The 25,633-nt window shown below is 41.3% G+C and overlaps 1 protein-coding gene across 1 annotated transcript in view; it reads left to right on the top strand.

The window, feature by feature from the left end:
• Positions 1-25,633, top strand: part of MBOAT2 (membrane bound O-acyltransferase domain containing 2) — a 112,456-nt gene that overhangs the window by 46,070 nt on the left and 40,753 nt on the right. The gene's annotated exons all lie outside the window — the stretch shown is intronic.

Genomic DNA, 25,633 nt, shown 5'->3' with positions numbered 1-25,633 from the left:
ATTAAAAATTATTGTAAATTGTGATCACTTTTTCAAGAACTGTCATAAATACAAAAATAAAACCCTTGGTATGCAGCACTCTTCTGTTTACTTAGAGCAGGGTTTCTCAACCTCAGCTCTATTGACAGTTTAGGCTGGATCATTCTTGGATGCGCGGGGCTGGCCTGTGCCCTGTAGGTTGTTTAGCGGCTTCCCTGGCCCCCGCCCACCAGATGCCAGTAGTACCTCCTCCCCAAGTTGTGACAACCATGGATGTTTCTAGATATTTTCGCAGGTCCCTTGGGGGGCATAACCACCTCCAGGTAAGGACTGTTGGCTTAGTCTAGGAGTGGCAGCAGTGGAGAGTTGGAGTGAGTCTGACACATTGGAGAGAGATTTAGAAGGTACGTTTGGAAGGATTTAGTGATTGACGGGGAAGAAGGGTATCAGGAGGACTCCAGGTTCCTGGTGTGAACAGTCAGGTAGATGGAAGCACTGTTTTCTGAGTGTAGAGAACCCTGGAGGTGGGGAGCATGTCTAGGGGATAAGCGTTTCAAACAGGTATATAGTCATCTAAAACAGTGCTTCATATGCAGTAAACACTCTGGGTATTTGCTAAATAAGTGCCTGTTGACTTTAGGGTGTCTGTGAGGCAGTTCATCGATGCTGGGGAGCTGGTGTGGGCCAGAGATGTACACTGGAAAGTAGAGGTGTGCAACACTTGCTTGGTTGAACACCCAGGGGCCGGGTACCCGCAGATCTTGCTGGCCGATCCCGCTGGGGGTGTTCCGTGATATCTGTGGTGCACTATGTCTCTGAATTCTGACATACATATGGCTCCAAGAGTTCTGTACAAGGAATGATGGACTTGTAACTAATCGATTAGCTTTTTTCCAAATCTCATTCGATTTTGCATCTTCGGTGTTTGACTCATGGGTCACCCACTCTGTTTTGACCCAGTGTCTTCCCTCAATTTCCACTGGTGCCACCTGCGTTGATTTCCCCCTCCCTTCTGTACTGCAGTACTCCAGGTTCTTGGTGTTTTGATTTCAATTTTTATAAGAGGAGTAAAATTTTTTTTTTTCCAATTTATTTATTTATGGCTGTGTTGGGTCTTCGTTTCTGTGCGAGGGCTTTCTCTAGTTGTGGCAAGTGGGGGCCACTCTTCATCGCGGTGCGCGGGCCTCTCACTGTCGCGGCCTCTCTTGTTGCGGAGCACCGGCTCCAGACGCGCAGGCTCAGTAGTTGTGGCTCACGGGCCCAGTTGCTCCGCGGCATGTGGGATCTTCCCAGACCAGGGCTCGAACCCGTGTCCCCTGCATTGGCAGGCAGACTCTCAACCACTGTGCCACCAGGGAAGCCCCAAGAGTGAAATATTTTGATGGTATATCATTTGAAGCAATTTTTATACCATCATGACCCTATTTATAAAATCTCATACAGATGGCAGGTTCAAAGCGATACTATCTTTAATATCTGAAAAAAGGAGCTGTATGTTTTGAATCTGGAAAAAGAAGGAAAATCTGGTTAGATTACTGAAAACAGGTAACTTGTGTATCCCTGTGTAAACAAAAGTCTTTTAAATCGAAAGGCTAGTAGATTCATATTTGGTCAAAGGAAATTGTTTCTTTTTCTGAAAGACAACGGCAGTCTGCGAAGTTAACTTTTAACACTTCAGACCCTGTCCAGTATGGCGCCCTTAGCCACATGTGGCCTGTAGATTGAAATTAATTGACATTTAAAGCTCAGTTGTTCAGCCACACTGGCCACATGGCACATGCTCCATAGCTACAGGTGGCTGGTGGCTACTGTACTGGGCAGTGCAGACAGAGAAGATTTCTGTGGTCATAGAAAATTCTGTTGGAAGGTGCAGCCTTAGAGACACACAGTGGGATACAGTTGATTTTGTTGCTCTTTTACAGTAAGTGATCAGGAGGAAAGTGCTACTTGCATATATGCTGCCTGTGTTTAGAATTTGACACCATCCACGGAGCAGGCTATTATAAATGGGTTTGCCACGTTAGTTGCTAGTGTTGGCAATAAAGAGTAGGTGAGTAATTAAGTTAGAAAGTGTGTATTTTAATCTCTTTTAGCTCCCTTCAATTTCAGTTTATACCTATGTGTTTTTCTGTTTGACTTTACTTTTTCCTTTTTGTTTTTTTTCTTGTTATCCGTACGTGCTTTTTTCCCCCTTTCCACTTAGGCCTTTACATTAATTTAAAATGTTTAATGGGTCCAAACTTCAGAATTTCATTCAAATGTACTAGATGGGGCTTATAGCATTACTCTGTTGTCTAGAGTTATTGTTTATGTATAATACAGTTCTGTTTATTTCTTTCAGTCTAGTTTTACATGGTATGTGTAATATGTTTCTTTGAACAACAAGGGTTTAAATCTTTTTAAGTGAAGGATTTGGACTCCCTGAGTATTTAACAGTTTAAAAATTCTTGGATCTCTTTGTTTTATATACTTTGTAAGCTGTTCATAGTGTAGTTTTTGCACTCTCTGTAACAAATCCATTTGTAAATTAAAATATTTTAATATAAACTTTATTTTTGTAGCTCCCTTTATTTCACACTTATATGTATGCTGTTTTATTCTGATCCATAATTAGATAACTTACCATTAAAATTTAATTTATTCTAGAATTCAGTGCTTTTTAATTTACCATTAAAATTTAATTTATCCTAGAATTCAAAGCTTATTTTCATATAAGCTTTGAAATTTTTGAGGAAAAAAAATTGAAAACCTTAAGTGTTCGGGGCAAGAAGAAAAAGAGTATTTAGGGATAGAAGGTCCTATATCTTAGGATATTGATTCTCCTCAATTAGTATGGGGAGAATTTAACTTTCACAGATTTGACCAGCGTTTCTGAGAGCAGGGGTTGGCAAACTGTCTGTAAAGGACCAGATAGCAAATATTTTAGACTCTGCAGGACGCACAGCCTCTGTCACGGCTTTTCTCAGTTCTGTCGTTGTGCACATAGACAGTATGTGAACAACGAACTTGACCTGTGCTTCCATCAGACTTCCTTTACCAAAAAAGCGGGTGGACCATATACTAAGCACACTTCTGCCACAGGGATTTTAAAAAAGAGAGGAAGGCAGACACACACTCTTCCTGCTAGTTTCAAAAATATGAAATAAGGTTTGCCAAGTGGTAATTTTAAACTTGCTATAGCACAAAAAATGGAATAATGAACTTTGTTTATTAATGATTTACTTTGGATTATTGTTCTGAAGCAGATAGTTTCGAAAAAGCTGGTTGAAATGTTCGCCTTCTTGGCATAGCTTTTGCTTGAAAGGGAAGTGAAATAATGCAGGACTCAGGACTTGATGTTTAACACTTAGCGTGGTAATGAAAAATATCTTATTCAAAAAAATTATAAAGGGAATAGTAAAATCACAGTATATAAGAGTAATACACAAAAATTCTTTTTATTTCTACATATTGAAATAGTTCAAAAGTGAAATTTGTTAAAAGTTCATTCACAGTAGCATCGAAAAGGATAATATGCTTAGGAATAAATTTATTGAAAGAAGTGCAAGACCACTAAACTGAAAATAAAAATCTTTGCTGACAGAAATGAAAGAAGACCTAAAGCATGGAGAGAGACATCACATTCATGGGTTGGCAGACTCAGTATTGTTAAGATGGCAATTCTCTCACAGTTGATCCATTGAGTCAATGCAATGCCTGTCAAAATTCCAGCAGGCTTTTGGTTGCAAAACTGCCTATATAAATTCACTAAAATTCATTGAATTGTACACTTAAATTAAGTGAGTTGATGGCATGTAAATTTTACTTCAATAAAGCTATTAAAAAGATAAAAAACGTTGTAAAGGGAGGTGCAAGAAGAAAGATCAGTCTTAAAGTAGCGTGCTTTCTGAAAGTTGGTTCAAGAGTTTTGTATATTTTCTCATTTAGGCAAATTTATAGATGTTCAGATGCATCCACGTTTTCTTGAGTTTAGTTATAAGAATGAAGGGTCGAAAGGAACGTTGAAAACCTGCAGTGCCCTCAAAGGAAGGAAATCTAGGTGTTGAGGGGGGACGTGAAGCTGTCTTCAGATGCTTAAAGGGAGTATATATGCTGTTCTTAGGAATCCTGAGATGGAATTGGTACCTGCTAGGCGAAATATGAAGATGCACATTTTTGACCCAAGGAAGGATGACCTCAGTTACAGTGAGATGCTTAGGGGAGTAATGTCTTTTGCCTTCATACACCACAAATTCAGTGACGGCAGTCATGTCTTACCTGTTTGGTTTTCTGAAGTAGTACACCACCTTGGAGGTTGTATGCTCCCAGTAGGTGTCTACTGAATGAATGAGTGAATGATAACCTGACTTCTGCATGACAGCAAGCCCTTTCCAAGTAGCCTCCTAGAGCTCTTGCTTCTGGGCCACAGTCTCTGCCTCCTTCAAAATCCCTGTGCACCATCTCAGGGCTGCCCCCTGAGAATTTTGTGAACAAGCATTGTAGCAGCCCTGATTCTCAGAACTGAGCATCTCCTGGGCTTTGCTTGGATCTCTGTTCCCAGGGAGAGTGGAGTGTAGGGGAGAGACAGAAGGGATGGGAATGGGGGACTGGGTGGAGGGAGAGCCTTTCTCACTTGGTTAGAAGAGGAAGGAGGATATCAATGCATTTCAGGTGCTCGCAGCTGGGGCTGGGAGGCATGTTCCCTGGAGAAGGTAGCGCAGCGTGGCTGGGTCCCGTGGTGTTCTGATGGGCTCAATAAGCTTTTGTGGATGGGTGTGAGAACCTAAGTGCCCTTCATGTTAGTTTTGTGTTTTAGTGTTTTTTGTTTTTTAACTTTTCTATGGGGAAGCTTGTTTCGAGTTCCAAAAAACAGTCTCAGATTTTGGAACACGGCACAAGGTAACTGCCCTTGTTTAAATATAAACAGCAGAAATGTGGGATAGTTAACATGGGAAGCACAGGAGAGCCTGATAACCTTGAGAAGTTAAGCAGAAGTATTTTCTTTATAACCTGGCAAGTAATTTTCACCAAAACAAATGACCTAAAGAAAACATGAAAAAGAGGTAGATACATAGAGTACAACTGCATCTGTGAATGGGTTGCCAAGCTTTGTATGGGATGATATTGTAAAAGCTGTAAGAAGGTGATTTTAACCCCACCGTCCCATGGCTCAGCTACCCACCAGTTTGAACAAACACCTTGTGTGCCACAGTGTTTCCAGAAACTCAGAGACAGTGGAGATGTGGTCCTTACCCTCTGATAGGCACCGCTGAGTTGGAGATGTTAAGACAGTCAGTCATGCAACAAGTATTTGTTACGTGATGCTGGGACCCAGTGATGGATAAAAAGACATGCTCCGTCTCTGCAAGACACTTACTGTCAAACTACCGATCACACTGTGATTACTGTTATAAAAGATGATGCCCTCAGGGCTGAGGAAGCATAAAGGAGTGACCAGCTTGGAAAGTAGTAAAAAGAAGAAAGTGTATCTACATCAGCCATTTGCTATGTGCTCAGCAGAATGAAACAGTTGGAAACAGAGTACAGATGTTTGGTGTTAAGTAGAATTATGCTAAAATATATTTTTAAATATGGGGAAATATTAAAAACCATGTTCCTCAGAATCCTCTTGTATTGGTATAAAATTGAACAGCAGGCCTAGGACATGAGAGAAGATCACCTTCAAACTCCGACTTCCCCCCAGGTGGCCTTAGTGATTCATTGGATGAATAATAGGGGCAGATATGTATGGGTTTGAATTCAGGTTCTGCTACATTTCATTAGCTCCGGGACCTTAGCCAAGTCACCTTCCTTTCTGAGTCTAAATTGCATTAAACCAGTGACTCAGCTGAGGAGCATGTGGGTGCCCAGGTGAGCCCAGGTAAGCTTTTGTCTGCATACAGGGTTCGGCTGCCAAGACGAGGGTTCACATTCTGGGGGAAATGCTTTCAGAGGCCATTCCTGGTCACCGAGTGTTCTGCTGGGTTTTGCTGCCCCTGCTGATGTCACGTCAGAGCTTGCTGTCAGTATTCACGCAGTCGCTGTAATTCATTTTTTCTCCTCCCAGACTATGAACTCCTCGGCAGGGATGCTTTCCTCATTTTATGATACCATTGTTGAGCATATGGATGATAGAAGCTCAGGAAGAGAGGTTTTCTCTTCTGTTCTGTTCCGTTGAGTGAATATTTGTAGGCTTTTTTTGCACCTCTTTTTGGTTGGGTATTTCCGAGCAGATTATATTCATCCGTGCAGCAGGCCTTGAATGGCAAGCTTGATGGGTTGACTGGCAGTCAGTGGTGTTTCCTGCTCCCTACCTGATTTTCTCCCCCTGACATTGGCTGTAGAGCAGCGGCCCTGGGCATGGGGGTGAGGTTAGGGAAGGACCAGACAGTTTTAGCTGATGTGCTTTTGTCTCAATCGTCCGTGACCCTGAAGACCAGGTAGGACAGGGATCCATTTTCACCTGTCATCTGCCGGTGCCACCGAGACTCCTGCAATACGGATATCTGGATAGCAATATCGTGAAGAACTGCTTGAAGTCTACTAGGAAGGAATGAAGATCTCGGAAATGCCGTCTGGCGGGCAGAAGCCTCAAGTCACTTGAAGATTTGTCCTCATGAAGTTAAAGAGCAAACTTTAGTTTGCTAAACTACGGCAGGCTAAATTCCTGCCGTTAGTGTCACGGCAGGAACTCTGTGGGGAGAATATTAACTTCACCAAGGACAACCCCATAATCCCATGAGAGGGAATAAAATGTGGCAGGAAGGAAACTGGACTCTTAGACTTTTTCTTTTCCACTCTCTGTGGACCGTACTCAAAAGCCTTTCAGTGGCTTGGAATGAAGGTACAGGCCCTTTGGGTATTGCTGTGCTATCCTGAGCTAAGAGCTGGATTTCAACTGGAAAACCGTAAGTAATTCTAAAATTGATTTTTTACATTATCTTATCCTTACAACAGTTGATGTTTCAGTAATTATTCGTATCCATCACTGTGCAGAGCACACCTAATCCTAGCAGCAGCCCTGGAGGTGGGCGCAGTAGATCTGTTTCCCCAGAAGCAGGTTAGTAGGAGGTAAATCTGGGATTAGAGCTGGGTGTGTCTGATTGCACCCAGCACCCAAGCTTTTTGCTTCTGCACTTTATTACTTCTAAGCATTAAGCTTTTTTTTTTTTTTTTTTAAGCCTTATGATTAGGAGAATGTGTCGTTAAATAGAAATACCCTGAATTGATTGAGGAGAGGTAATGGGAGCCCTCAGGGTCCTGAACAAAAGCAGGGATTTGTATGTGTTGGTTACGCTTCCTTAGAGCAAAGATGCAGATATTTTTATCCAAAAGGATGCAGTGGCCTTTGGCATATTGTGCTTAGGATCTGAGGTTTTTCAATATTCTCAATTCCCATGGGAAGGAAAACCCGTTACTTGGTGAGAGGTAGTAGGATGTCCAGACCCTGCTGGATTCTGAAGAATCTTTAGGACATACCATCATACCATCAAATCCTGCACTCGGGAAAGGGTCTGATTCAGATTCCTTTACACCATTAAGGCACTGTAGTATCTCTTTGGGAGGTATTTGAATTCTGAGTTGTGTTTCCAGTTGTAAACTGGATCTCTGTTAAGGCTCCAGTCATTCTTGAGCCCGGACGGGAAGCTTTTTCTCCTTGGATTAAGGCTTTCCATACGAAGTAAGAGGATTACGTTGATGTGGGGATGCCGACGTAGGCGAACACCCATCCCTTGGTAAATAACGCGGTTACTTTGGGTGTTGCTGTTATATCTGAATGTGTTAGCGCAGGAAGAGGTTTGCACAGGTGACTCATGTAATGGGGCTCTGCCAGGTCAGGCTGTCTAAAATGCCAGTTTGATAGTTCATTCTCCAAATTAATCAATTAAAAAACAAAAGGGAGTTTTGAAGATATTATCCAATTAGATGACATATCTTTCAAGTTTTGAAAAGAACAATTCATATATTAATAAACATAACCAGATAGTTGTAATAATTAAAAATAAGAATATGTACTTCTCATTGGCAAAGTACAAGGACTCACCTTTTCATTTTGGGTACCTCTGGAAACTAATCTTTTACAACAAGATCCTAATCCTTGATAGGATGTTGAAGGAAAAATTAAAACCCCTGTAACCATCTGTTAAAATGATGAACAGAATCATTCAGTTATGTGTCATAACACCATGCTATTTACCTAAAATATGTGGTCCGTGTTGAAGTTTTGTGAGAGAAAAAGCTTGCATGAATGGTCTTTTTTTTTTTACTTTTAGGTAAGAAATGAGGAAATTGTTTTGGAAAATTAAGGCTTGCTGAATGCTGCGTCTGCTTGTGGTGTATTGTTATAGTACATTTATAGACTTGACATGGGCAGGTTTTGTCTTCACTGCGTTAGAAACAGTGTGATTTAATAGGGTGTTTGGACGTGGACTTCGGAGCTTGAATGGTGGAGTGACTTCCATGCTCAGTTACTTTGCTGAGTGCTCTTTATAAATATTCCATTTAACTGTGCCTACATTCCCGTGTAGGGGTGTCATTTTCCACTGTACAGAGAAGGAAACGGTAGTTCCAAAATGTGAGGTCACTAGAACCAGTAACAAAACCGGTAACGGTCAGCCCTGGAAGTCTGTGAAATTAATTTCTGTTGTTAGATTATTGATTTACTGAGATTCTTTTAAAGTTTTTTTTGTTTCTTTGTTTTTTTTAAATTGGAGAAACAAAAAGAGATTCTCACCTGCTTACCAGATAGCATAAACAGCCTGGTTTATTTTTTGAAAAATAACAAGAATGGAGACATTGTATTGTGACTGGCTTTTTCTTAGTCTTCATTAGAATGCGGTGTTGGGATCTTTTTAAAAGGCTCTACCCTTTAGAGAAATATTTGAATAGTAGTGATTTTATTCTCTAAATAATTTTCCTTTATTTAAAATTGTTCAGATTTTTACAAGCTCCATGCTTGAGGTTGGTATTATTTCAAATACATAATACAGACTTTTTTTTTTTTTTTGAATAAATTTATTTATTTATTTATTTATGGCTGTGTTGGGTCTTCGTTTCTGTGCGAGGGCTTTCTCTAGTTGTGGCAAGCGGGGGCCACTCTTCATTGCGGTGCGCGGGCCTCTCACTATCGCGGCCTCTCTTGTTGCGGAGCACAGGCTCCAGACGCGCAGGCTCAGTAGTTGTGGCTCGCGGGCCCAGTCGCTCAGCGGCATGTGGGATCCTCCCAGAGCAGGGCCCGAACCCGTGTCCCCTGCATTGGCAGGCAGACTCCCAACCACTGCGCCACCAGGGAAGCCCCATAATACAGACTTTTAAAAAAATTTTATTAGAGTTGATTTATGATGTTGTAAATACTACTATAAAATAGTGCTTTAGTGACTTCCCTGGTGGCGCGGTGGTTAAGACTTTGTGCTCCCAGTGCAGGGGGCCTGGGTTCAATTCCTGGTCAGGGAACTAGATCCCACATGCATGCTGCAACTAACAGTTCACCTGCCCCAACTAAGGAGCTGGCAAGCCACACCTAAGGAGCCCACGTGTCACAACTGAGGAGCACGCCTGCCTCAACTAAGACCCAAGTGCAATCAAATACATAAATAAATATTTTTAAAAAATAGTACTTTAAAATACTATTTTAATGTCAGTTGACTAAAAAGAGAATTTTAAAATTCTTTCTGATAAATTAATTTGTGTAGGGGAAAGATACTGACCTTGTCCTACCTGCTGCTGCTGGCTTATTAAACAGAGTCCTTATTTAGAGTAGTTATGGAGAGAGAGACAAAGAGTAATAGGGGAAATATCTGATGACCTGAAAAATGGCTGGGCATTTTGGTGAAAGGATGTTACAGCAAGTGAGCCTGGGCATCTGTTTCTCACAGTGAAAACTGAGCTGTGGCCTAAACTTAGCGAGGCCCAGAAAAGAGATGGGATTGCTCATCTTTTCCTGGCCTGGAAATTAACCTTGGGATAGTACAGAGTATGTGCCTTACCAAGACTTGCCTTGGGAAGAAGATAACGGTTTCAGGATGGGCTTGGCACTATTTGCCTTTCAAAGTTTTAAAAAATCTTGTATAGAACTCATTTTGTTGGAGCATAGTTTCATTTCAAAACACGAGTGAATTGAGAGCTATTATTTAGAATAGTATGCAAAGCATTTTTCCTTAGACACGAGAGCTTTAAAATGTATAGAGAGTGGACTTAAAGACTTGAAAATAAAATCCAATGAAGAAAATGATAAAAGTTAAGAAATGAATAAGATGAAACCCCTAAAGGACAATAGACAACTTTAATTGCAAATAAGTTACTCTTAATAGCTAAACTGCCAGTAATAGCTAACGTTTATTAAACACAAATCCTATGTCAGATACATGTTAAATGCTGAGGTGCATTCCCATGCAATCCTTACAGCTGCCTGTACTGTAATAATTGTATCTCAGCTTTGTAGTCGGTCATACAGAGTGAAGTAAGTGAGAAAGAGAAAAACAAATACCGTATGCTAACACATATATATGGAATCTAAACAAAAAAAAAAAAAAAATGGTTCTGATGAACCTAGGGGCAGGACAGGAATAAAGACACAGACGTAGAGAATGGACTTGAGGACACGGGGAGGGGGAAGGGTAAGCTGGGACGAAGTGAGAGAGTGGCATGGACATATATACACTACCAAATGTAAAATAGATAGCTAGTGGGAAGCAGCCGCATAGCACAGGGAGATCAGCTCGGTGCTTTGTGACCACCTAGAGGGGTGGGATAGGGAGGGTGGGAGGAGACGCAAGAGGGAGGAGATATGGGGATATATGTATATGTATAGTTGATTCACTTTGTGATACAGCAGAAACTAACACACCATTGTAAAGCAATTATACTCCAATAAAGATGTGGAAAAAAAAAAAAAAAAAGCCCCATGCAGCCACTAAAATCGGCTCTTCCCCAACATTATCAACGTGTGGATTTTCCATGGGAGATGTTCAGTGTCCCAGCCATTTTATTTTGGGGTTGTTTTCCCTCACTGTTAATTGGTGTGTATGCAAGTAGTATAAATTAATCTTAGTGTGAATGCTGAATTGGGAAGCTAAAGTTCTTAATTCTAATTCTTGGGTTAGTTTCTTAATTTATCTAGGCTTCATTTGATGACTCCTGTTAAATCTAAGAGCCCTAAGTTAATCAGTGATTCTTAACCATTTCTCTCACCCCCAGTACACCCAACAGAACATACTTTTATCAGGAATAGTATTTTCTATAGCAGTGATTCTCACCTCTTTGGGATAAAGAATGGGATAGTGATTCTGATATATGACCCACTCCATCCACCCCTCCTCCAGACAAACAAAAACAAAACAGAAAAGGTGCTAGCCAAATTTGGTATCTGATTTAATGTTTGTGCCTGCTAACATATCAGATGGAAGTTCTCTTGCCTCCCCACGACTTCTTTCCCAATCTTGAGGCTTATCTGGCCGCTCTGTTGTTTGTCCCTCCAAAGTGCTGTCATCTACCCTTCTCTAGGTTAGCAGTTTGCAAAGTATGGTCCAGAGACCCCAGGAGTCCGTGCAATCCTTTTAGGAGGCTGTCAAGTCAAAACTGTTTTCATAATAATATTTAGATATGATTTGCTTTTTTCACTTTCTTTCCCCCCTGCATGTACAGTGGGGCTTTCCCGAGGCTACATGATGTGTGATACTGCAGCAGAAACATTTGCGAATTCAGCTGTCTTCTTATTAAGTCAGACATTAAAAAGATTTGCAGAAGCATAAATATAGTTCTGCCCTTCTCAGTAATTTTTTTTTTTGGTTTTAGGAAACATTCTTATTTCTCATAAAAACATTGTTTCATGAAAACCTAGCATCGTAGGTTTATTGTCGTTATTCTTGAATTAACAAATATTTTTAAAATTCTCAGTTTTGTTCTCATATGGTAAATATCAGTGGCCATTATTTAAGTGGGTTATGCTTCTTTGGTTTTGTCAGTAATTTTGAAGAGTGTAGAGGACCCTGGGGCCAAAAAGCTTGAGGACAGCTGGTCTAGAATTCTCTCATGCCTTTTGTAACCTGGCCCTGTCATCAGAACCATCTGGGCTCTTACAGTTCTTTGTGTTCATGCCCTCGCCATCCACTTCTTTGCCTGCTGCCGCTCTGCCTCTGAAATCTGCCAGCTGAGACCACAGATTCTGTACCCGAGCTTCCTTACTCCCTTCCTCCACGATTGGACGTGCTTCTGGAGGTGCAGTGAAACGACAGAGACGGGTTGAGAGCCTACAAACCGTGCTAGAGGGGATGCTGGTTCCACGTGTTCTCCTGGTCAGTGTCTTCCTGACCTCACCTTCCTGCTGTACATCGTCTCTGCCACTCTTGCTCCCGTGTCACTCTGTACACCAGGCAGATGTCCAGTCTGGGGTGGACACAGATCCCTGTCGTATTTGGGCAGCAGAGTGTTGGAGAGAGACCCATGTGATGGTTCTGTGCTGCTACAGCTTCATGATTTACTCCTTCACTTAAGCCTTCAGTTCTCTTGAAAATTAGTTGAATTGACATTTTTCAGTTCCCTTTCCCATTCTTTTCAAAGATTAGTGTAAATCTTAGCCACCTTTAAATCTACTCACCTTATCCACTCACGCTTAGCAGATAACATAAATTCATAAGTAAAAGTTGAAGATAAAGACACTTGTTGGGAGACAATCCTTAAAGATGCAAGGTAAGGCGTTTAGAAGTAACAGAAACGGAGACAAAGGAGGAGGGGAAATGTCCCTGGCAGGAGGAGACGTGAGTCAGTGGCCTGCAGGTGTTCCTTCCCTGCAGAGATGGTGCTGCCCGCTCTCTGGTCCTGCCCGTCTCCACTGCGGCCCGAGTGATGAACACCCAGAGCATCTTGGGCCCCAGCTCTCTCCTCCCTCGCTTACACCCTCTTCGGGCAGCTGAGCAGCGAAGCCAGGCCATTGGGATAAATCCTTACTTCTCCCTTCTTCTCCCGCCTGTTAGCCATCACTGAGAACAACCTTGCTTCAGCTTCCTCTTGGGTTGTTTTGAGGCTGAGACATCTGAAAACCACGCCGCGCGTGGTCAGCCCGCAGTCGGTGGTGGTGCCTGTCAGCTGTAATTATTGCCCGCCTGACCCCTGCAGTCCGCTGTTGCTCTGCAGCTCCAGCCGCTTCATTAGATCACATCGCACAGCTGGACTTTCATCATCTTCCTTGCTGCCCTTGCTTTGAAGATCTTTACAGAATTAATTGGATCACCTTTTTCCTTTTCTCCTTTTCCACCTAAGTATTTTTCACCCTGAAGTATAAGGGAAGAAAGATGAGTGACCTTTCATGCAAGTGGGGAGGGAGCTCAGGACCCTTTGTTATAGTGCAGCCCTGAAGAACAGAGAGTGACAGGTTCCTGGCCTTCCAGTTGGGAGGGGCCCAGGATCTCTGACTTGGGGGTGGTAGGGGTGACATGAAGCCTTTTCCAAACTTTTTTTTTCATGGTCCTGGTTTTAGTAGCAACTAGAATAGGCTGAAATCTGGACACATTTTTGTGGGTAACTGTCTTTCTCAGTTCAAGATTCTGTCATTACATTGTCTGCCAGACATAGTTTTCGATGTTTTTAAAAACTTTAAATTTTTGTTTCTGTGTATTTATTGACTTAAGGACTATTTAATCAGATGATATTTTGAACTACAATTCAGAGGTCTTAAATCTTCATGTAAACTATAGAAGTCTTTGCTTTTTTTTTTTTTTTTTTCCCGGCCATGCCGCACTGTTTGTGGAATCTTAGTTCCCCAACCAGGGATTGAACCCGAGCCACGGCAGTGGAAGCGCAGAGTACTAACCACTGGACTGCAGGGGAGTCCCATAGAAGTCTTTGCATTTTGAACGATAAAATAATCTTGCTTAATACCAACAGCCAATACCCAATTTTATTTGTATATCTGAATCAACTTTGGAAATTTTCTTTATAAAACACAGTTAAGTGACTTCATTATGTTCCAGAGCCAGGTGTGGGAGCAGAGTTAGATTTCTTAAAAGAGCTGAACAGTAGCCAGGAGGTTTGGGTCATTTCTGTCATCCATAAACAAAGTGAGGACAGGGAAGAATCGAGTGGCTTCATGTATCCATGTCACTGTTTGTGTCTGGTGTAGTGAATACAGCTAAGCTCCTTTCCTTTTTTTCATGAATAAGGCTTTGTGAAAGAACAAACACAGTCCCTCACGACTTGTATTGTATTTGTAACCTGTGGAGACCTCATGGTTCCAGGTGAGAGGGCACCTGGGCAGAGCGCCAGGGCAGGGAACCCAGCAGGCCCTGCCTTCCGAGCCACAGCAGTTTTATTGTGGAACAGAGATTACCTGCAGGTCTCTAGGAAGAAATCAAGAGTGTGTGCTGGTCCCTGGACTCCAGAATCTGGTGTCTCTATATCCAGGGAAAAGCCTAAAATGGGGACCCTGGGGAGGAGGTTACTGACCCCACAGAGGACAGGGGCGCATTAGTGACTGGGAACAAAAGGGGGGCCTCTGAATCTTTATGAAGACGGCATGGCTGGCTTTTGCTGGTAGAGCAGCTGGTTTTTTTAAGTGTTTTAAAATTCTTCTGTTAGAGTCACAAATACAGAGCCGATTTCCCAGTAACAGAGCTCAGCTGACCCTCCCATTGAGAGCTAGCAAGCTCTTCTTGCCACCAGGACTTTTCTAGGTGTCGATATGTTTCTGATTTTCTGGATCTATTTTAGAACTTGAATTTACCCCCCACAGAAATAATATTTCCATGCTAGCCTACCAAATCCTATTTTAATTGACAGAAGTTCCAACTATTGAGGAATGAGAAGGTCCACAAATTTTGTCCCTCCGAAACAGCGATTAAAACTGGATGAACTGGTCAAAACCACTTTAAGGCTCTGGAAATTGACCAAAAGTAAACAACAATTTGCGAGGCATTTATTTAAAAGAAAATGGGTGACCTTTGAGTGAGAACAGTGGGAATTGTGGTGTTCTTGCCTGAGCTTACCTCCATTCTTCATTCCCTGGCAGAGTAGTTCTCCTGGGGCAGGGATGGCCACAAAAACAGCAGCTTTGATTGACTTGATTTGGAGTGGAAGGCAGAAAACCCATGCAATGGTTCACAGAGAATGCCTTCAGCTCTCCTGTGCTGAGGATGTGGTCCATACGTTTAGCAGAGAGATCCTGGCAGCGAGAGAGCTATAAAGGGACTAGAGAAGATCTCAACGCAACCCTGGCTGACTGGAGACTGCATCCACGCCAGGGGAGGCCTGGGAAGGCCTGAGGGACAGGGAAAGCTGGGGCGGACTTGAGAACTGCTGGACCATAGAATGAGCTCTCAAACCCACGCGTAGATCCCTCGGTGGAGGGCAGAAGCCTTACTGGCTGCAGGTGTTTGAACACAAGCCCTGACCAACCCTTGGCTGACCACTGAGATTACAGACACAGGGGTGACTCCTCGAGTGAGGCTGAAAAATAAAACCAAGAATTTAAAAAACTGAGTGGAGATGTCAGCCACTGTGTACCATGGGTGAGAGAGATTCAACACAAAATAGCACAACAGTGCTCAAGAAAAAAGACAAAGTTGAGTTACTATATTATTTTAACGTGTCCCTTTTTAAACAAAAAGTTATGAGAAACGGGAAAAAAGCAGTCAATTGAAAACTGTCTCTAAATGGACCCTGATGTTGAATTTACCAAAGACTTCAAAGCAGCTATTATTAATATGCTCAAAGAATTAAAGGAAGTTATGATCACCATGACTCAACAAATAGGGAATATCAATGAAGAAATAGAAACTATTAAAAAGAACCAATGAAACTCCTAAAGTTGAAAAGTAAATAACTAGAATGAAAATTCATTAGATGTGCTGCATAGTTGTTTGTGGTGGCCAAAGAAAGAATCACTGAACTTAAAGATGGATCAGTAGCTATTAGCCCATCTATAGAACAAATGTAAGAAATACCGAAGAAAAACAAACCTCAGAGACCTGCGGGATGACATCAAGTATGCCGACATAATGGGTAATGAGAGTTCCAAAAGGTGAGTCAAAGGAGAAAAGGACAGAAAAAGTATTTGAAAAAATGATGGCCAACAGTATCACAAATTTGATGAAAAACATTAATTTCCAGGTCCAAGAAGCTCAACAACCCCAAGAAGGATAAACAAACAGATGGTTACTAAGATACATTATAGTCACACTGTTGAAAGAAAAGACAATGAGAAGATCTTGAAGGCAGAAAGGGAAAAATAGCTCATTGCAGACGGAGGACAATGCAGTGCTTATCAGAAACAGTGGAGGCCAGAAGAGAGTAGAATGGCTTATCCAAAATGCTGAAGGAAAAAATTTTCAACCACAAGTTCTATATCTAGCAAAACTATCCTTCAGAAATGAAGGTGAAGTAAAGACATTCCCAGGTAAACAAAGACCAGCTTTACAAGAAATTCTAAAGGAAGTTCTTCAGGTTGCAAGTAGTATACCAGATGGTAACTTGAATCCACAGGAAGAAATGAAGAGCTCTAAAAATGGTAAATATGGGGATAAATATAAAAAATGGTATACATATATATTTTCTCTTTTTTTATTTAAAGGACATATGGCTGTATAAAGTAGTAATTATAACACTGTATTGTTAGGATTATAACAATACATAGATGCCATACATATAATGATAATAGCACAAAGGACAAGGGAGAAAATGGAGCTGTATTGGAGCAAACTTGCTATATTTTATCAGAATTAAGTCAGCATCAATCTGAAATATGCATGCTGTAATCCCTAGAGCAATCACTAAGAAAATAACTAAAAAATATATAGTGAAGAAAATCAACAGTGGAATTAAAATAGCATACTACCAAATACAAAAGTAGGCAGTAAAGGAGAAACAAAAAAGACCCAAGACATACCTAAGACAAATAGCAAAATGGCAGGTGTACATCTAACCGTATCAATAATTACGTTAAATGTGAATCAAAAGGCAGACTGGATAATAAAAGATCTAACCATATGCTTTCTATAAGAGGCACTCTTTAGATGAAAAGACATGCTTGAAAGTAAAAGAGTGGAAAAGATATATCTCACAAACAGTCGTCAAGGGAGTGCTGGAGTGGCTACAAAAGAGACCACCAGATCTAATAAATGAGTTTGGCAAAGTTGTAGGATACAAGATGGGTATACAAAATCAACTATATTTCTATATATTACAAATATTCCAAAAGTGAAAGTGCAAAAACAGTTCCACTCACAGGACCATCAAAAGGAATAAAATACTTAGGAATAAGTTTAATAAATGCAAGTACACTTGAAAACTATAAAACATCCCTGAGAGAAATTAAAGAAGAGTAAATGGAGAGGTACTTCATATTCGTGGATTGGAAGACTTTATATTGATAAGATGGCAGTTCTCCCCAAACTGATCTACAGATTCAGTGTAATCCCTAACAGAAATTCCAGAAGGCTTTTTTGGTAGAAATTCATAAGCCAGTCATAAAATTTATATGGAAATACAAAGAAACTTGAATAACCATAACAGTTTTGAAAAAGAACAACAAAGTTGGATTTATACTCTCTGGTTTCAAAACTTACTGTAATGCTACAGTAATAAAGATGCTGTGATAATGATATAAGGATGGATATGTAAATCATTTAAACAAAATTGAGAGTCTAGAAATAAGCCTTTAGACTTGTGGTCACTTGATTGTTGACAAAAGCTCCAAAGCCATTCATTTGGAAGGATGGTCTTTTCAACATGTGGTCCTGGGACAGTTGGATATGTGAAGAAATGAGCCTGGGCCTTACCTCACACAACTAACTGAAAATGTATCATAGCCCTACTAAATATAACAGCTAAAACTGTAAAACTTTAGAAGAAAATATAGAAGGAACTCTTTATGTCTTTGGATTAGGCAAAGACTTCTTAGATATGACACCTGAAGGATGGTCCATAAAAAAACTGATTAGTTGTACTTCTTCAGAATTTAAAACTTTTGTTCTTCAAAAGACACCATTAAAGGAAATTCCCTGGCGGTCCAGTGGTTAGGATTCTGCACTGCGCTCTCACTGCCGAGGGCCTGGGTTTGATCCCTGGTCGGGGAACTAAAATCCCACAAGCTGCGTGGCCAAAAAAAAAAAAAAAAAGTTAAGAAAACGAAAAGGCAAGCCTCTGGGGGAAAATATTTGCAAAACATATATTTGATACAGGACTTATGTCCAGAATATATAAAGAACGTTTACAACTTAATAATAAGAAGCCAGACAACCCAGTTTAAAAATGGGGAACTTGGGGCTATCGTCAGCAAGTCCGCGTTAAGTACCCAAGTACCTTCTTTGTGCCATGGTCGGTTCTAGGTGTGGGAGGAGTGGCCGTGAGCAGGACTGCTGAAGGACTGCCTTGCTGGAGCTATTGTTCACATGGGACGAGACAGACAATAAGCAGGTAAACACCACATTCAATCAATGTTATTTCCGAGACTGAGATGAATGAAAGAACATGGCTGCTATTTTAGATGAGTTGAGAATTAAATGATGCAAATGAGTCAGTTATTCATGGAACCAGAGGGAGACTCCTCGAGGCAGATGCAGGAGCCTGGGCCAGGCTCTCAGGAGTCCGGTGTTGGGTGTATTCAGAGCCCAGCAAGAGCTCCAGCCTTGCTGGTCCCTGGTGGGCCAAGGTCTCCAGTGGTGTAAAATGAAGTCAAAGAGGTAGGCGGAGCTGGATTGCAGTTAGTTAGCTTGTTGTTTTTTTAATCAATTTTTATTGGCGTATAGTTGATTTACAATGTTGTATTAGTTTCTGCTGTACAGCAAAGTGAATCAGTTAGACATATACATATATCCAGTCTCTTTTAGATTCTTTTCCCATATAGGTCATTACAGAGTACTGAGTAGAGTTCCCTGTGCTATACAGTAGGTCCTTATTAGTTATCTAAGTAGTGTGTATATGTCAATCCCAACCTCCCAATTTATCCCTCCCCCCACTTTCCCCCTTGGTAACCATAAATTTGTTTTCTACATCTGTAACTGTTTCTGTTTTGTAACAGATTGTAGTTTTAAGTGCAGTGGGAGCCCAGCAGGGAATTCTAAGTGATGTCACGACACTGTTGCGACTGCTCTGAGTGGATAGGATTGTTAGAGGGTGGGCGTGGTGGAAGGACCACCAGTCAGAGAGAGCGGGCAAGTCAGATGGGAGACAGGAGGGTAGCAGTGGAGAGGGGGAGGGGTGGGTAGCTACGGGCTCGGTTTCAGAGGTAGAACGAGTGGGACTGGATCGCAGATTGGTTGTGGGGTGTGACGACGAGGGGGGAATCGACTTTTTCTGGCCCCAGCGGCCGGGGGGACTGTGTCAGGTAGGAACCGGGGGGCTGGGGGGAGAAGCCGCTGACTGGGCAGGAGGGCTTCCTCTGCCAGGTTAAGTCTGAGAGGCCTCATTCGATATTCGTGTCGGGACGGCAGGCAGACAAGCCTGGTGTTAGGCTTTCAAGGCTTAGAATTCAATGAAATCATCTAAGAAAAAATGTACATGGAAAAGAGGAGGGGACTGAGGCTTCATTTAACAGCTTGGCTGGAGTCACCAGCTGGGGAGAGATCAAGCCAGCTTTCCAGCCGGGCCAGTCTTCACTCCAGAATCGACTTCTGTGTTCTCCTGATACACCCTAATTTACAAACCTGACTTTTTCTTCTTAGTTTCTATAGCCAGTATGTTACGAGATATTTTTTAGTTCCTCCTTGGAAATCCTTAGCATTTGCTGTCCCATCCCCTGTCTTAGCTCGGAACTTATTTCCTCCCGCTGTGTAAGTGCTCTTCTGACTCCCAGCCTTCTCTCTTACCATCCATCATGTATATGGGTTAGTCTTTATTATTTGCCTAAAAACTATTTCATCGTATTGCTCTTTGTTCAAAAATCTTTGAACGCCTATGGGAGGATAGCCGCAATACTCAGTCAAGAAACTCACGGCCCTTCAGAATACTCTGAATCCGTTTTACCCACTAAGCTTATTTCCTGTTGTTTCTCCCAGTTTTCACTAGGTAGGCGTCAGGCTGACCAGTCTTGGCCCTGGGCAGTCAGCCTGGCTGGGCGCTGTCATCTTTTCTGTGTCTCTCCTGCTCCGTGTTTGCAGCTACGTCGATGTTGTTGCTGTCCTCCTGAGGGGAGCCTTCACTTACTTCCCTGGCCTGCGATGATCTTTTCATGCTGCTTCTGTTCTGCCTCTTCACAGAACGCCTTCTCTTTGTCAGGCACCACGCCAGGCTCAGATACGCAGATGTCTGAAGTCTTCAAGGAGTGCGGTCTAGTGAAGGATATGGACATCTAAGAGGACAGTTTTCACAAAATGTGATTAAGATGCTCTAAATAGACATAGTGAGACGGGTGACTGGCATTTTGATGGCTGATCCTGGGAAACCCAGCACTGCAGTCACGATCGGCTGCCAGACATTGTGACCGTTGTTCCTGGCTCGATGTCAGGTTCTTGAGATGGAGAAGCTGTATCTCACTGTTCCTTCTATAAAAGGCAAGTGTGTGGAATCAAAGTGACATCTTTAAGAAACCAACTCTGCGAAGAGATGAGACACGTGATCTAAAAATGTGAAGAATGGCTACCGTGTATCTTTAAGAGGGTGTGTTTATAAATGTGGTGATAGTGGAAGGAGCCTTTCAACTTGGTTCTTAAAGACATCATGTGGTTAGATAGTTGATAGTCACCTATTGGTTACCTGAGGATAAACTTAACCTTTGGTTCTAATACTTTAGCAGAAATAATGTATCTTATTTTTTTTAAAATATTTATTTATTTGGTTGCACCAGGTCTTAGTTGTGGCAGGCGAGCTCCTTAGTTGCAGCTCACTGGCTCCTTAGTTGTGGCATGCGAACTCTTAGTTGCGGCATGCACGTGGGATCTAGTTCCCTGACCAGGGATCGAACTCAGGCCCCCTGCATTGGGAGCACGGAGTCTTCTCCACTGCGCCACCAGGAAGTCCCAGAAATAATGTATCTTAGAATGTGTTATTGTACACAAAGTAAAAAGAACAAGAAACGTTAAGGATCACATTTATTAAAATTCCATTAAATTTATGACTGGCCTATTAGAATAAAATGCAGATACTATCAAAAGGATTTTAGAAAACTGATGTTTTGATGATGGTTATAAAACTAAGTTTTGAGACTTCCAGTTAATTGTAGCAGATTAAACACACACATTTATCTGAAACTCCACTTAAATGGTAGTGAAACGTCAAAGAGGTGTAAACTCCAAGACGGGGGCTGGAGATGGCATAAGAAGCCGAAACCTAAGTGCCTGCGATGATGGTGCTGTTGAGGACCAGCTAGTCTGTCCTGCCAAGTCCAGGGGCGGATCCGGGAACTGGCCTGGCAGCCTCTGGAGAGCAGAGCCTGCATGTGGGGTGTAGGGCTGCAGAAGGCTCTGTCCTGGTGACCGGTGTCGGACCCTTTGACTTTGAAACTGTGCACGTGTTACTTTCACAAAAGTAGAGGTGAAGGAAAAGCCGAGCTCACTCCGGGATGCTGGTTTTAGAATAACAGCCTCATTTTTAGGCCACCTCCGAATGCCACCCCGTAGAAAAATAACTCTTCAGGTTGCCTTGCACATAATAGCCACTCAATGAAAACGAACAGACTTGATTAATCATACATTTTTACATAGGAAACTTGAACAGTTTTTAAGCAGTCGTCTTTCCAGGTCTCTGCTGACTTTATCAGGCTTAAGATCCTGTTTTGAAATATACCCAGAAATAGAACACTCACCTTTGCTTTACTTCATTCGCCCGTAGGTCAGCAAACTCTCATTATGTCTAATAATTGTGTTTGTATTCACATGACTGTTGTATTTTTAGTGCAACAATTTTTACCCGTGTACATATTTAGCATTTTAGCCAATTGTCTCTCTGGTTAGTTAATGTGAGTATTGTACAGTTTTCTGGTTACTTGTTACCAAAGTCTATTTTTAAGAGCCTGTAAATCATTTATTAAGTACTTTGCAAACTCTGTTTCTCACTAGTGCCATCTTTGGAGTTAAATCTAGTGTCCACCCCCTGCCAATATTTACTGCTTTTTTGTATCAACAGTTCTTGGCTTACATTTATTTCTATTTAAATAGATTAAAATGTAGAAATAACTAGATTAAGTGAATTATAGTTTTGATTATTTAATTTGAAATGGTGTATTCTAGAAATGGAAATGTGTAATTGTGGATAGTAGTTTTGGAATAGATTTTAAAAGGAACGGAGTGTAGGTTTGGAGAAGTATTTACTTAGAGGTGTTTGCTTTTCAAACTGAGTGGAGTCTCTCTTCAAAATTACATAATAACCTATGATATGCAGGGTTATATGCCAGGAGGTAGAGGTAAGGTTTGGAGATACCAATTGGAAGAAAACTTGACCCCTGACTTAAAGGCTGTTGTGACCCTCTAGCAGTTTTAACCTGAGCTTACCTTCTGTCAACTTTACAGTTTTCACTTAGCAGGGCCATCGAGACAGAGGGAGGGGAACCAAATAAGACTCAGGACGGTTTAGCAAGAAACAATTATAAAAGAACACAGTTATCTTTAAAGTGAAATGGAGCCCTGTTTCAGCAAATCATGACCAACCTGAGACAACCCTGATGGTAACTAACTTATCCTCCCCCAGATTGCTGGAATTCCAGTGATCACCTGTGTGCATGTGTGATGGGTGATCTCAGTGTTGCCAGGCTTCTCTAAGCTTCAGTAATATTCTAGTTTCATCTATCTTAAATAATTCTTTATTTCTTAAGTTATCAAAATAGAAGCCTACGTAAATGTGTTTCATTCATCCAGTAGAACCAAAGAAAGAACTCAGTTTGGGTTTTTTTTTTTAAGTTAGATTCTGGGGCAACAAAAGTTTCTGAAGAAATTTGGATTTTGTTCTAAGTGTGGTGGGTAGCTGCTGGCAAGTCCTGAACACTCTGGATGCTGTGTGTATAACAGACTCGGGAGGGAGTGGGAGCAGGGGCTAGTCAGGGTGCTCTTATAGTGGTCCAGGCCTGGACCTGCTTCTGGTGGGAATTACTCAGTCCAGGGTATATTTTGATGATAGATTTGGATATGGATGTGGGTCATACATGATGTGAAATATGAAGATGGATTTGAGGATTTGGATATGGGATATGAGTATAGAGATACATCAAAAATGACTTTAGTTTTTTGGGAAAGCAACTGGGTGAAAGATGATGCCATTAATAAAGACAGAGAAGACTAGGGAGAGGAATTGTTTTGGTGAGGTCAGAATTTCTATTTTGAACATGATAAATTTGAGATGCTTGTTAGGCAACCAAATAGAGATGTTAAGTAGCTTGTTGATTGTTTGAGTTTGGAGGTTAGGAGACACGTCTAATCTAGAGATATAAAATCTGGGGGCTGTCGGTATACAGCAGTAGGTAAACACCTACATAGTTTAAAACTATGGAACTGGATGAAATCCTTTTGGAAATAGGTGCAAATGGAGAAGAGGACTGAACCCTGAGGCCCCAAGTTAAGAAGGAATCTGCAATGGAGATTGCAAAATTTGTTTCCAAATAATTTTTAAATCAACTTTATTTAGATAAAATTTACCTAAAACAAAATAGAACCACCAGTTCAGTGAGTTTGGACAAATGTATAGACCTGTGTAACTACCACCCAAATCCAGATACAGGACACCTCACTCATCCCACAAAGTTCCTTCATTCCCCTTGTAATCATTCCAGCCCAGTCCCCTGCAACCAGCTATCTGCTTTCTATCACCATAGATTAGTTTGCCTGTTTTAGAATTTCATGTAAGCTGAACTATATAGTAAGTAATCTTCTGTGTCTGGCTTTTTAAACTCAGCTTAATGTTTAAAAATTCATTCATGTCATTGTGATTATCAACAGTATGTTCCTTTTATTGCTGAGTACCCTTCCATTGTGTGAATATACCACCATTTACATATCCTTTCACCTGTTTATTAATGGTCATTTGGATTATTTCAAAATTTGGGGGACTTCCCTGGTGGTCCAGTGGTTAGGACTTTGCCTTCCAATGCAGGGGGTGGGGGTTCAACCCCTGGTCAGGTAGCTAAGATTCCACATGCCTCGCAGCCAAAAAACCAAAACATAAAAACCAGAAGCAATATTGTAACAAATTCAATAAAAACTTTAAAAAAAACCGTCCACATCAAAAAAATCTTTAAAAAAAAATTGTATGTATTTAAAAAAACCCCCAAATTTGGGTTATTAGGAATAAAACTTCTAAAACATTCTTGTACAGGTCTTTTTATGGATATACGTCTTCATTTCTCTTATGTAAATACCTAGAGAGGATTTGCTGGGACATAGGGTAAAAGTATGTTTAATCATATAAGAGGGCTTCCCTGGTGGCGCAGTGGTTAAGAATCCGCCTGCCAATGCAGGGGACACAGGTTTGAGCCCTGGTCCGGGAAGATCCCACATGCCGCAGAGCAACTAAGCCCGTGAGCCACAACTACTGACCCATGCGCCACAACTACTGAAGCCCGCGCGCCTAGAGTCCCTGCTCCGCAACAGGAGAAGCCACCGCAATGAGAAGCCCGCGCACCACAACGAAGAGTAGCCCCCCGCTCACTGCAACTAGAGAAAGCCCGCCCACAGCAACAAAGACCCAACGCAGACAAAAATAAATAAATAAATAAAATAAATTTATAAAAAAAAAAAAAAAAAAAAAATCATATAAGAAACTGCCAAACTTTCCCAAAGTGGTTATACCATTTTACACTCCTACAAGCAATGTGTGAGAGTACCAGTTGTTTACATTCTCATCAACACTTGGTTTTATCTGTCTTTTCAATGTTAGTCATTCTAATGTGTGTACAGTGGAATTTCACTATGATTTTAATTTAGATTTCTCATGACTGATGATGTCAAGCATCTTTTCTTGCCCTTTTGACCAATTGTACATCTTCTTTTGGGACACGTTTATTCGAACCTTCTGACTTGAATTTTATTACTATCTTATAATTCATTCTTTCTGTTTTCTGGTTGTAAGTCTTTTGCAGGTATGTGGATATATTCTCCCAATCTGTGACTTGCCTTTTCATCTTCTTGGTGGTGACTTTTGACAAATAGAACTTTTAAGTTTTGATGAAGTCAATTTAACAATTTTTTATTTGATACTTTAGAGCTTTCTGTGTCTTTTCTAAGATGTCTTTGCCTGCCTAAGGTTATAAATATTTTCTTCTAGAAGATTTATGGTTTTAGTTTTTATGCTTATGTCAGTGATCCATTCTGAGTTAATTTTTTTGTGTGCTATGAGGTAAGGGTTGAAATTAGTTTTTTTCTGTGTATGTATCCATTTGTCCCAGCACTATTTGTCCACATACGGTCTTTTCTGTTTTGAATTGCAATTCACCATATATGTGTGACTTTATTTCTAGACTCTTTGTTCTGTTCATTGATCCACGTGTCTAACGTGCACAGCACTTGTAACATCTGAATACTAACTTTACTTTCTCCTTAATTATTTTTTAAAGTTCCATTGTATATATATATTTTTTAATGTATTTATTTTATTTATTTATTTTTGGCTGCGTTGGGTCTTTGTTGCTGCGCGCAGGCCCCCTCCAGTTGCAGCGAGCGGAGGCCACTCCTCGCTGCGGTGCGAGGGCCTCTCATTGCGGTGGCGTCTCTTGTTGCAGAGCACGGGCTGTAGGCGCGAGGGCTCAGAGCACTGTAGTTGTGGC

This window comes from Eubalaena glacialis, chromosome 14, assembly GCF_028564815.1.
Source record: "Eubalaena glacialis isolate mEubGla1 chromosome 14, mEubGla1.1.hap2.+ XY, whole genome shotgun sequence".
Classification (NCBI taxonomy): Eukaryota; Metazoa; Chordata; class Mammalia; order Artiodactyla; family Balaenidae; genus Eubalaena; species Eubalaena glacialis.
Note: the sequence above shows the minus strand (reverse complement) of the source record. Positions and strands in the feature narration are given on the sequence as shown.